The sequence below is a fragment of the Dipteris shenzhenensis genome, chromosome 6 (genome assembly GCF_047967505.1).
Source record: "Dipteris shenzhenensis isolate YYH24624 ecotype China chromosome 6, Dip_SZ_1.0, whole genome shotgun sequence".
Taxonomy (NCBI): Eukaryota; Viridiplantae; Streptophyta; class Polypodiopsida; order Gleicheniales; family Dipteridaceae; genus Dipteris; species Dipteris shenzhenensis.
Window position 1 is genome coordinate 51,117,387 of NC_141601.1, and position 13,663 is coordinate 51,131,049.

Consider the following 13,663-nt stretch of genomic DNA (forward strand, 5'->3'; position numbering starts at 1 on the left):
GAGAGAGAGAGAGAGGAGTGCACACAATATAGCTACCTATACACTATGTTGTATTGAACATAAATATGAATATATACATGTGAACCCCTTAGGGTTAGGGTTAGGATTTGCCCCTAATGCCCTATCAGTATGGTGCAATTTACACCATTCTTAACACCCCCTCTTATCTGCACCAAGTATGAACTGTATACTACAACCATAAGTGCACACTGAAACACTGAGGTTCTCCAAGTTGCGTTATGGTTGAACCTAATGATGTCTATTGCACTAGGGTAGGATTGCATTGATACATAAATATCCTCAGGCAAAGGAATGATCTACTGATTGAAAGAGGTGGTGGTAACTAGATCAAAGGGTGGTACAATGTGGCATGTCTGAGTTGATGCCAAAATGTCCTATAGACTGATCTACTGATCTGAACTACTCGTGAAAATTGTATCCAAGGATGTGATATGCTCCATTCAAAGGTGAAAGCATTAGTGATCGATGCTATAATGAAATCACCTAAAGACCTGAATGAGGTGTGGCATATATCTTCGCATGCAACTGGAGATGTGAGTGCCTTGTACTGAAGGACTTACCTACTGTAAAACTGCATGATCATAGCTAAACTCCTGCTATGTATATGCATCTGATGTGATAGTATATGGAGTCATATCCATGCATGAATGTAATGGCTATACATCACTACAATCAATTTGCACTGATGTAGATGGGATTGCCTCATGTTGAGGGCTTACCATCAAGTATGTCTTGTGCTGAGGGCATACTACCAGATGTGCCTTGTGCTGAGGGCTTACCAAGAAATGTGCATGATTAAAATGTGTGGGCTGATCCATGGTAACATGTGGAACATGTACATCTGATGTCTCAAGAACAATCACGCTAGAGTCATTGTCGTAGACTGATAGATACCCTATGGCAATGAATGGTCAAATCTCTTTTCCCTCACAAATCTTGTCTAGAGTCATGGCTGTTGTATCATCAACTACATGATGTGAATAACTCCATGCTAGAGGTGGTCCGGTGCTCTATCCAAGAGGCTTACCTGTGTACTTGTGAGAGTGTCTACCCATGAGAACACTATATGAAAGCTGCCACTGGGGGATTATGCTAAATCTATCAAAACCAAGTCATGTTAAAAGAATAACTGTGTGCCAAGGCTCAAACCTATAGTGAAATGATGATGTCAACTGAGTGTCAGGAGTAGCCAAGAGGCTATACAAGGCTGATGTGTATGTGTATGGGAACCAATGCCAGAAAATAGTCAACAATGTGTGACTTTACATGGGTGGCTTGTGTGTGTAAGAAGAATGCAACAATCCTGAATCTAAGAAAGGGATAACTCTACCAAGCACCACCAATCACGATGAACTACCGAATCCCAAGAGAACTAAATTGTTGTCAAATGTGTGAGTGTATACACCGATGATAAAACTGAAGAGACTAACGTTGGGGGGAACTACTTGGGTAATATGGAAATGTCTTACTTGGCTTGGTGGAGTTGGATCTCCTCTATTACAGTACTAGTCTATAGCTAGACTACATGTCAAAGCATCAAATTTAGCAAAATGAATTTTAATTCGTTCATTTTATGTGTTGGGTGTGCTACAATGGATAAGGAGGTGGTTTCGATGATGAGGATTTGATGATGATGACCTGTGGAAATTTTAGATGGTAGATCTAAGGGGATTTGAGGTGCTCAATGCGTAAAGCCCAATCTGGCGATCATTTTTGCTTTTTGGATCACCTCCAAATTCCACCTGGATGAAAAGTTATGGCTCCCGAAAGAATAGGCCAAACTTTGATCACAAGAGGGTGGTCAAAATGATGAGGTGCCCTATGGTGAGGTGGCAGGCTAAGGTCACATGCAAAAATGCACTATGTTTGTGAAGATGCAACTGTGCTTAATTGGCACTCTGCCACATGGCATGCTGAGGTGGTATGTTGATTGGGTAGATGATGTGGCATTACCACGTGTCATGATGATGTGGCAATTGGAAGCCACTATTGATGTGGCAAAAGTGATGATGTGGACTTGTTGATTTTAATTGATGATGTGACACTACACAATCAATTGATGACATGGCATTGCATGATGATGTGGTAGTTATCAGATTGTTGATGTGGCAGTCTCTGGGGTCAGTTGATCTGGCTGCTTACGTGGTGACATGGTGGATGGCATATCACGTGGTACAAGTGTGATCAACCAAAGGTAAGGTGACCCTAGAAGATAAGACAAGCCACATGTCCAAATATGGTGATGCCACATGTAGCTCATGTGGGGAGAAAAAGATTCCTCAAAATCAGTGAGATTCCATCGAGTCTCCAAGATGCTTTGAAATCGAGGAAGATTCCATCCGTAGAGGGGTCTTCTCAGTTCATGGAGTTGGGCATTCATTTTTATAGCTCTGAAACCATGATACCAGAAGTGAGAGAGGGGGGGACAGAAAGAGAGAGAGAGAGAGAGGAGTGCACACGATCTAGGTACATGTACACTATGTTGTATTGAACATAAACATGAATATATACATGTGAATCCCTTAGGGTTAGGGTTTTCCCCTAATGCCCTATAGGTGTGGTGCAATTTACACCATCCTTAACAATCTCAATTTAAAGACAAAGGCCATACGGATGCGATCAAACTAGGGAAGGGATCACATAGGGTCATCATTCAGAGCGGTTCTAATGAGGACACTACCAGTGTATCTACTTCGTGGGGCGCCAACTCAATATGTAATATGCTACTTACCCTCGTCCAAAATCTAGGTTATGGGGGGACAAGGTCCATATATAATATGCATGGATTTCCTTTAAAAATTTCAAATGCAAGGGAAAAATATGAAATTTTCATGTCCCCCCACCCTCAAAATATAAGGTATATACCGGGGGGGGTCTTTTGGATGGGGGGGGTAAAACAAAAAATACACTAAAATATGAAAACCCATCTCCTTTCAAATTAATGTAACTTTTTCATGTGTTACCCAAATTTCAAGGTGTAAAGACATATTTGAAGCTCTTTTCATGTAGAACACAACCACGTGAATTTGAATAATTTCTACTTGTAGCATATTGTTAAATTCATCTCATACTCAAGATTTTGATGGGTTTTCTTACTAAAGGGAGTTGGCGCCCTAGGATCTACTTGCACATCTTTAGGACCCGCCTGATCAGTCCTAGTTCCTAACAATTTATGGTTCCCCATGTTAGCTCGCAGGATAGGATATATACGTTTCATAACTACTTTGCAGCTGCTCAGTGAACTTTCAAGAAGTGTAGTAGGTTCTTCTGGATGGGGGACGGATTCTTTTGTGTGACTCTCCTTAAGCTATGGCATTGATAGATCATCTTCAGTTTAATAAGCTCAAACGATTAAGTCTTTGTAACCGCTATGATTTCATAGACTGAAGCTAGAAGTCTTGGCATTGATGATTGCCCAGCATACTACTAATTGGTCTTGGCAAGAGAACATCCTAGTAACACGGTACATGGTGCGGATTGCTAAGTCCAAAGGATTTTTGCACTAGGTAACAACAGATTTTCCTTTGAAATTTTGTTTAAACTCCCCTACTTTTGTGGTTTAAACTCTGAAACTTTACTATAAAGGGAAATTGCCATCTAGATCATTATAACATTGTTTTACACTTAAGATGATCTTGGGTTATTTACTATTAGAACTTTATTACCTTATTGTAATCTTGGTGTGACAAAGAGTTAATGGAGGGTAGAAAGAGATAAATCACATGCATATTGCAGTGTTTAATAGCCTTTCATCGGAATCTTTTAGAGCCCCCCACTTTTTTCCTTTAGAGAATGAAGAATTTTCCTTTAAAAGATGAGAAATTTGAAGTTTTTTAAGAGGATCAAAAGTTTATCTAGGATTGTGATAGCGCCAAGTGAGTTGGCATACCTCTCCATCAGATTTGCATTGATAAATCTTTAGCATGGTTTTGGAAAATGAAGATACGGCATTGGCAACTTCGGGACATACTTTATGGCAGATTATCTCCAACTGTTGTAAACTAGGATTGAATTGATTGTTGGAGACTAGTCGTGATTATTGTTGTATATTTTAGAGTTTATTAATATGAATGTGAGTATTCAAGTTGACACTTTGTAAGAAGGGGTTGAATAGTAATGGTTTACTCTCCTTGGTGATGTGTAAAGGGAAATAGCATATATCTGCATTTGGTTTACTTATACATTGGAAATTGATCCAGTAGTATAGTAGGATAGATTGTTGCTAGGTCAAACACACACTTGTATATCCATTGTAAGATAACAAAAATCTTGTGATTAATGGATATACTTGATTTGATTGGGTTTCAGGCCTACTTTTAGCACCATGACTTTAGGACCCGCTCCTTCCCTTGGCTGCTACGACGTATGTATGTATGTACACACACACACATGCATGCACGCACGCATGCAAACACACACGTGCACATGCATACACATAAACTTGCATGTGTGCACGTGCGCATGCACGCACATGCATACATACATACATACACACATTCTCTCTCTCTCTCTCTCTCTCTCTCTCTCTCTCTCTCTCTCTCTCTCTCTCTCTCTCTCTCTCTCACACGCACGAGCGCGCATGCGTGCATGTGCACGCACATAGCCACATGCTCCTTTCTACAATTTGAATTGATCAAATCATAGAATTCTTGCTCCTTGGATGCGTTCAAAAGATTTTGGAGCTTGACTTTGAATCCTATTTAACAACTTTCGTACAACATAACAATTTAAGGCCTAGCTAGCATGCAGAAATGTCACTATCAAAGTGGACAAATATGGAGTTCAATCGGTAAACACATCCAGGATATGGATTATGAAATCCCATTAATGACAAAAGGGATCAATTGACACTATTGCTATAGCTCAAATCGGCGACGACAAGATCAAAATAAAGTTATTAGCAACCCTAAATTTGAAATCTCAAATGCTTTTTGATAGTTTATGATATGCCCTTTATAATGACAAAGATGACAGTGGTGAATTCACAGTTAGCTCACTCAATATCTCAACGCTCTTATTCACATCAAGGACACTTAATGCACTATTACTTTGGGGGCCTTCATGGCCTTCCAAAGGCTTTAGTGCCATTTCCTTTTCTCCCCCTCTTCAGCCCATACAAAGCCTTGAAGAATTTTTTCAATATCCTCCTAGTGACTCTGTCTGAATCTTCATATAGAGGCCAAACATGTGGTTGTGGTGGCTGATAACACATGCTTGACTATAATACCTAGGCCTTCCATCTCATGGCTACCCCATACCAAGCATGAATTTTTTTCCATGTTCTCTCCTTGAACCTAAAAAATATGTGTCTCAAAGTGAGACCAACACCACCATAATTGGTCTTGAGACCAAAAGTTTCCTCCCAGCTACAAATAGAACCTGATGCATGGAAGAACTTATCCAAGGCATCGCATAGCTTGGTCACACTGCGCTACTCCTCCAAGGATAGAGAAACCATATCATCAGCAAATAATTGAGGATAGAAATGACTACCAGATGGGAGCATTACCCCTTGAATCTCATAGTTGGATACCCCTTGCTTACTCAGATGAATTAAGGGCACAGTACAAAGGGAAAATAATAGGGGTGCCAATGGAAGGAAATTACCAAACCTCCCAACCACCCCACCATTCAAGCATAGAACAGCAACAGCATTCAAAAACAAGGTCTTAACCATTCTGCAAAAAACTTCACCGAATCCTTGAGTATCTAAAATAGCCAAGATATAATCCCAATGGATCCTATCATATGCTTGATCAAAATCAAAACCAAACAGTATACATCTCTAACCAGTCTTGGCAATATAGTCCAAGTTCAAGAAGACATTAAAGACATTCTCAAAGATATCTCTAGCTTTCCCAAACCCATTTTGTTCTCTGTCCACCACCTTCATGCATATATCTCTAATCTTGCAAGCCAAGGCCTTAGCAATTATTTTGTAAGAAGTGTTCAGCATGGTAATAGGTCTCTAGGCTCCTACTTTGAGCCTATTTTGTCTCTTAGTGAATAGCTTGACTAGACCACATTAACATCTTCAAAAAGATGGCCCTTGCCATAGCACATTTGGCCATCGCCACCACACAATCTCATTTCATAATCTCCCAAAACTCAACATAAAACATGGATTTGTCACACTCCAATGAGCCTAATGCTTCCCAAAGCTGTGGATCAGAGAAAGCTCTTGACAACCCCATCCTTTGCCCCGTATCCACTCTCGCAAATAAAATCCTCAAAAGATCATTCATGTCATTCCTCCATTGTTCATCCTACACACCCTCGGATCCCATAATACAAGCCAAGTCTTCCCTGAATACAGAGGCGATACATAGCAACTCAGATGGCCTTATCCTATCGGATACATAGGTCATCCTAATCGCTAGAGGCCTCCCTTCACACCCTAGTCACCTCATCACTAAAGTCTTTCCTCTTCAAAATCTTTTATTGAACTTATAGGGAACATCCGAACGACCTGCCTATTTCCCTAAGAACTAAGAATGACCAAGAAACCAAGCAATGATCCGATAATACAAAATCAAGCATCACCCTACTATCATTGGAGCTCTCAACCACTTACCCTCTTCTGAAACTGTAAACTACTCAGTGCTTTCTAACAACTTGGAGATAGGGAGTTACAATCTTTTTATTTAGATTTTTATAAGGTACTCATGGATGCATACTGGAAGAGATTGCATGAGAATGTGAGATCTTGCAAAGCTTGACAATTTGCTGAATATGAATAGCAATAAAGATATATACACAATTGAAATTTGCAAAACTTGCAAACAGTACACGTGGGTTAAGGGGCTAAGATGCCCCCCCATCCAGGCCACTTTATTTCTTGAAAAAGAGATACAAGACCAAGGTGCAATGCACCTCCCAAACTTTGAACTCAATTGATGACTTTGATCTAGACGGAAGACTTAGGAACACTGTAGAAAGAGATAAACAGTAGAGAGAATGACTCCATGGCTGAGACTAGAACGGATTCAGCTCCTAGACATCCCAATCCTCAAGGAAGAAGCTTGCAACAATTACCACTTCCATTCAACATTAGTTGCAAGACTAGTTATCCAGAAAGAGAGTAATACCAACATGAAAATGTGCTGCAAATGAGACAAACTTGAAATTACAGACTCCCCTCATGACTTGACTCCTTCTGAGATGGAGTCTTTCATGCTTTTGCAACCCCCTTGGATGGGAAGAGTGAGAACAAGAGGCTAGAGTGAGAAGAGCTCAGAAAAGAGGCCTTTAAGCTAGAGAGAGAAAATCTAAAAGGAGTGATGCTTTTAGAAAGAGAGTGTCATGGCTGCTCCCAAGCTAGCATATGGGAAAGAGATGTTGTTGTCTCAAAAGTGCAGAGAAGAGGTTGACTTCTACAAAGGGAAAGAGCCTAAACTATAGAGAGAGAATTTTTGCATAGTAGAGAGAAAAAGACTAGCAGAGGAGAGATGAAGCCTACAGCAAGAGAGAGAAAGGCCTGGAGAGGAGTTGGCTGGTCCCAAAGGGTGCAGGAGGGACTGCTGCATGAAGGGAGAGAGGGAGAGAGGCTAAAAATTTCTATGCAAGAATGGGAGGGGGAAGGCCCTCTTTTATAGGCTAAGCCCCCCCTCGCTCTCCGCCAAGGATAGAAGGAGGGACACTTGGCAGCAGATTTTGGTGGGCTGCATGGGGTTGCAGTGACAAGTGGTGCCATGCTCCATGCATGGCTCTCCACTTGTCCCATAGGCTGCCATGTGTCCCATGTGCTGGCATATGGCTATGCCACATGTCAAGGCTGCCATGTCAGCATGCCACATCAACATGCCACGTCACCCAAAGACCCTAAAAATACAAAGTGGTCAGAATTCAATTCTGATTTCACGATCGGATACCTAACAGCTTGTACTATCGAATGATATACTCTTAAGTCACAAAAGAGCCATAACTGAGCTCATTAGTTTGTCGTCTCATCTTGTATCCCCATGTCTCTTTGGCATGCTTCCAGGCTCACACCCAAAGCCTAGAGACATTGTCCTAAATTGTTGCTAGGTTAATATACAATCTCTACATTTGATTGGTCCCATAAATTGGGTACTTAGGTGGAGTGTGATTTCCAATGTCCCTCCTAAAGGAGGTCATAACTCTGTGGGACACTAATGCCCGTAACCCGAACAAAGGGGATCCACCTTCAAATGCTCGACCTTGCCCCCATGTACCTAACTGAACAGTAGGAAAAACATTTTTATTCTTTTGCAAAACATATCAAATCTAAATCTAAAAGAAAAGTTACCCAACAAGTGGGTACATGTTGTTGAAGCAGAGTGACAGAAACATAGAATGTATCTAACCTCCTGGCTTTGTACTCTTCACCCTTTTTCTTATTATTCCAAGTAAAGTACCCTAGTCAGCATCCACCTCAACACAATCAACAAGGCCCTTATTAAGCACAAGTCTTCCCACAATTTTGACCCAACCCCCAATTTGAGTGAGAATGGTCCTCACTTGATTCAAAGTGGAGCTGAATCCGTTCTAGTCCTTGCACTGACGTGTCCTGCACTTGGATATTCGGAGCTCTCTCCTCCAAGAGGCGCTTCTTGTGGTTAGCATCCGGCAACTCTCCTCCATTCCATCATCCGATCACACCACCACTAATCACCTTCATCTGAATCTCCTTGCTTTGGTTTCGAACGAGAGCTGCTTGCCTATGAAATTTCCCACCAACCTTCGAGCAAGCCATCCTCTTAGCCTTCTTTCAGTGTCTTCCCTCATCTACAGACCACCTTCTCGTCTGTCCTGTCTGAGAGTCCTCCTCCTTTCTAGATTTGCGCCCTCACACTTTGTCCCCCTAACATAGGAAAATCCACCACTGAAAGTACTTCATCATGTGGTGAGGGAGACTGATAGATTCACATCGACATGTATGTTATCACTCCTGACCTTATCAGCTCCCATACCCTTTGTCTAGCCTTCGTCACCCTGCCTGCTGCCTACTGGCACCATTGTGCCGGACATCAATTTCCTTAGCATGATTATCCTTTCCCACCTGAGAGTCCTCAGAATCCTTTGCGTGCTTAATCTGACCATCCGACTATCCTTCAAGCATATCATCTCCATGCACCAATTTTTTCTGACAAGAACGTGCATAATGACCAATTTTTTGGCTTAGGTAACAAGCATCCAAAAAAGGTCCATAAATAAAATTCTAGGTGACTGTAACATCATCCAACAACTGAACCTCAACAAAATCAGGAATTTCTTGGCTGCAATCCCACAGTATCCAGACTCTTTTCAGTCCAAAGTCCTTCTTCATAGACACACCACCAGAACCCTATCCTAGGCATTTGCCACGATATCCATAGACTTTCCAAGCCATGCAAGCATTCTCAGAAATTCAATCCACACAAACAATCCCTATACAGAAACTCTTCAACACTAAACGCCAGACTCCAAGGGATAACCAAGATAGTTGCCTCTGCAAACAGGAAAGATATCCGCAAGATACCATTATGAACCTCTTCAGAAACACAACGAAGTAGCAAAAATCCTTACCCATGAATCTAACGGAATATCCCTCCTCAGGAATATCACGCATAAGCAATAAGCTCATGAAGCTCACCCACAAAAGGTTGACCCTTGCACTCGCCTACTATTCGACCTCAAGCTTGATAGCCCCAAATGCCAATCTACACACCGTATGGTGCTTAGGTCCCGTCTTGCTTTGTCGGTTTAGCTTCACACCTTGCCACATCTTCCAGAAGGATACTGTAAGCTTCCTTGTGACTGGGTCCGCATACGTCCTAGCAGGCGGCTCAGACCGAGGACCTTCTAGCGGAGTGAACTCACCTCCTGCCCTCACAGGATGTATACAGCCTCTCATTAGCCCCCGCTAGCAAATCCCTCACCAAAACCTTGCATACAACCCCACTTACTCGACGAACCCTCTGTTCATTGAGAAACCCACCTCACACTCAAAAACATCAACACATCGACATCTCTTATGGTTCACATTGGAGCTCTCTCCCCGAGGATCCCCCTCATGGATGTCATGCACGCAGTCCAAGCTCTCAAGCTTCCTCCACTAATTCCCTACTCTTTGTAACCAAAGAATTTTCAAAAGCATCAACTATTGCTCTAAAGAAATGTATAGATCGAGCATGAGATTTGAGAGTCGCAGGAGTTGGACCAAGACTACAGGGCCAAGACTACACTGTCCCTACAGTGTCTCTGCATGGCTCTTTCATAAGGACACCTTACTCAAATACAACACACTCAACTCATACCTAAGTGATGCTCAATGGAATTACACACTCTCTTGTACTAGTGAAGAGCTTTACCATTCACCCACATGATAGATCTCAACCAGATCATGGTGTTCAATCCTTGGTTCACACTTAGCACGAGTTTAACTCACATGTAGGTGATTATGTAGTTTATTACTTTTTGAATGTCCAATCACAGTGTCCAATCACAGAACGCTTCTAAGATAGATTCAACATGAAAATTAATCCAACACTGTTATCATCTATAATGCTATGGTGACACATATCCTTCAAGATTCACAATCATTATCTGCTTCTATCAACCTACTACTTGGCTCAAATGCTCCTACAAACTCTACTTGCATCTTATAGAGTGCAATGTAAATTGCACAATGCGCATAGTTGTAAAGAGGGGTAATAGGGGCATGAGAGAGAGAGAGAGAGAGAGAGAGAGAAGTTCAATGGAAAAGAACCATCACTTAGAGAGCATTTCACATCATAATTTTCAAGTAGATTGATGAACTTAGGCTTTATCTTTACATATAGATCTAGAAACCTTGGTGATCTATTCTCTTGGTAGGGTTCAATCACGAAGACGAGGTGGAAACTTTGGTTCTCTAAAAGTACTAATTAAGGTTAGACTTCTACAAAGGCTATCCCAAAGAGTATTGGGTTCTTCATGCACTCCATCAAGATTGTATATATGATGCTTAGATTCACCACCACCTAGCTCATAACACACATGTACACCAGCAAGGCATGATGTATCATTTAAGGACTAGCAAAAGAGAGAAGCTTCCTTCTTCCTTTAGCATCCTAACATTGCAATAGACACATATTTAGATTGAAAAGGTACGTCTCCACTTTGCTAGCGTTGTGTATCTTAAGTGGAGACTGCAAAGTATTCTCTTTAGAATTGGAATATTCATTATAGGGCTTGCATAGGACATGCAGTGCTTTTTCAAGGCTAATCAGATTAATTTTCTCTCACAAGGATTATTTATATGATGGATCATTTAAATTTGAGCGTGTGACATAGTAGATACTTAGAAGACCTTGTGCTTGTTGCATTTTAAATGGTGTTCGATTATGTTATAGGCAATGACCAAGTTGACCAAGTAGACATTATTCATTATAGGGCTTGCATAGGACCTGTGGTGCTTTTTCGAGGCTAATCATCTTTCACAAGGAGTATTTACATGATGGATAATTTAAGTTTTAGCGTGTGACATAGTAGATACTTAGAAGACCATGTGCTTGTTGCATTTTAGACGGTTCTCAATTATGTTATAGGCAATGACCAAGTAGCCATTCTTCATTATAGGGCTTGCATAGGACATGTGGTGCTTTTTCAAGGCTAATCAGATCAGTTTTCACAAGGATTATTTATATGATGGACCATTTAAGTTTTAGTGTGTGACATAGTAGATACTTAGAAGAGCATGTGCTTGTTGTATTTTAGATGGTGCTTGATTATGTTATAGGCAATGACCAAGTTAACCAAGTAGAAAGCTCATACCATGAATTTTGCTAGAAATGAGTTCCCATCTATAGTGCGGCCAAGACTACATTTCTAGAGATTCCCAAAGGTGGCGAGAGACAAATATAAAACTTTACCCAAGATATAGGAAGCCACATTGTGGTTTGTATAATATAACATAGCATTTGCATGAGGTTTGATTCGACACGAAACTTATAGCTCTCCTTCCCATTATGTTATCTTGGGATGTAACTATTCCATCTTTGGAGAACATGGGCATTAATTACACCTTTGGAGAATAAAAGAGACATTGTTATGAAAGCTGTTCCTCTATAAGTTTTGGTTGACCTTTACTAATTAAAGTTGGACGTATGCATTATTCTTGGGATGCAACCAATCTATACATTCCATCATGCATGCGTTTCACCACTTCATACCATACCCCACATTTGTCTCTAGAAAAAATTGAGTGGCAATGGATTCCACCTTGTATAGCTCCTATTGTCAACAAATTCTTCCAATGTTAAGCACATAAGACCATTGATGAAGCATGTCAAGGATCAACAAATTAGCCTTTACTTGGAAATTGTTGACTTGTTATAACTAATTATACTACATAAGCAATCCACCACATTTTAGCAATTTTCATCAAACGGATGTGAGGCTTAGCATTGCAAAAAAAACTCTGTTGAGTTTCTATAGTTGAATTAGATTGGCTATTCAGTTTGGTAGCATCAATGCTTAATGTAAGTCTCATTTATAGAAGTACTAGCAAGCATCTGTTGTGAGATCATTTAGACCTAGCAATTAGCAATGTAAGATCAATCACCTTATTTGGGCATTTCATCTTGAAAAATATCAATTACCCTGTAATCTCATTTTTTCCAACAATAATCGTGCATCACATATTGCATTGAGCTTTGTCCCCCACCATAACTAGAACTATGACTTCTATGCAATTGGTGGCATAACATGGCTCACTTGACCCCAACATGCAAACTGTTAATGAAACTACCTGGCTCATTCTGAACATCTCTTCTAGCTTGTATAGCCTATGCCCTACATCCTTAAAGTAGAAGAGTTTAGGAGTTGTCTTCCTTTCAATTGCAATGCCTTGAGAGCTTTCTCCAAGGCCATTTTAAAATGACTTGTGCCGCCCCTTCTTGGTCAATGTCATCCAATTAACTGTCTGAAGTCCAAACTAGTCGCATCCACATTCATTGGCATTTCTAGCACTTCAATTAATTTAGTTTTTCAAAGTATGAAGTTTAAAACATTCCAAGTTGCTAGGTGTTGAAACTCCCTCTTCCTCTTTTACCTTTTCTCAAGCCAAGATTCAAAAGGGAGTACGCGAATGGGCACATGCAAGGTACAAAGAGGCACTACAAGACACTACCAAACTCAACAACCCTTATGCAAAGTGCCTCGCCCTTAGCAACCAAGGGACACCCATATCACCCATAGCAAGCCGACAAATAAGGGGAATAGAACTTTGAAATGCTTTTTAACTACCCATAGGTAGACAGCAAGGCAAACCCATTGCCAACCCCTCTATCACCCCCGCAGATGAATGTCTACTTTTATTCATGGTAGGGCACAATAATGCCTTTAAACCATATTAGGAAAACCTGCTGAATTTTAAAAAACTCTATATATAATGAAGCAAAATCAGAAGCTAAGAGCATGAACAAGTGTCTAACAAAGCATGCAATATGACAACAGACACCACATAGGTATTTCCTTCCATCCACAAGAATCAGGGGATCCTAAGACAAAAGCTCAAATAAAACCACCTGACTCATGACTATAAAAAATCTGCACCTGAGAGCTTAATATCAAACACTTTGTAAGAGGAGGCACAACTCTATGTGGGTAATTGTGGATCGATTGACTAAGATGGCTCATTTTATTCCTGTCAGCAGAG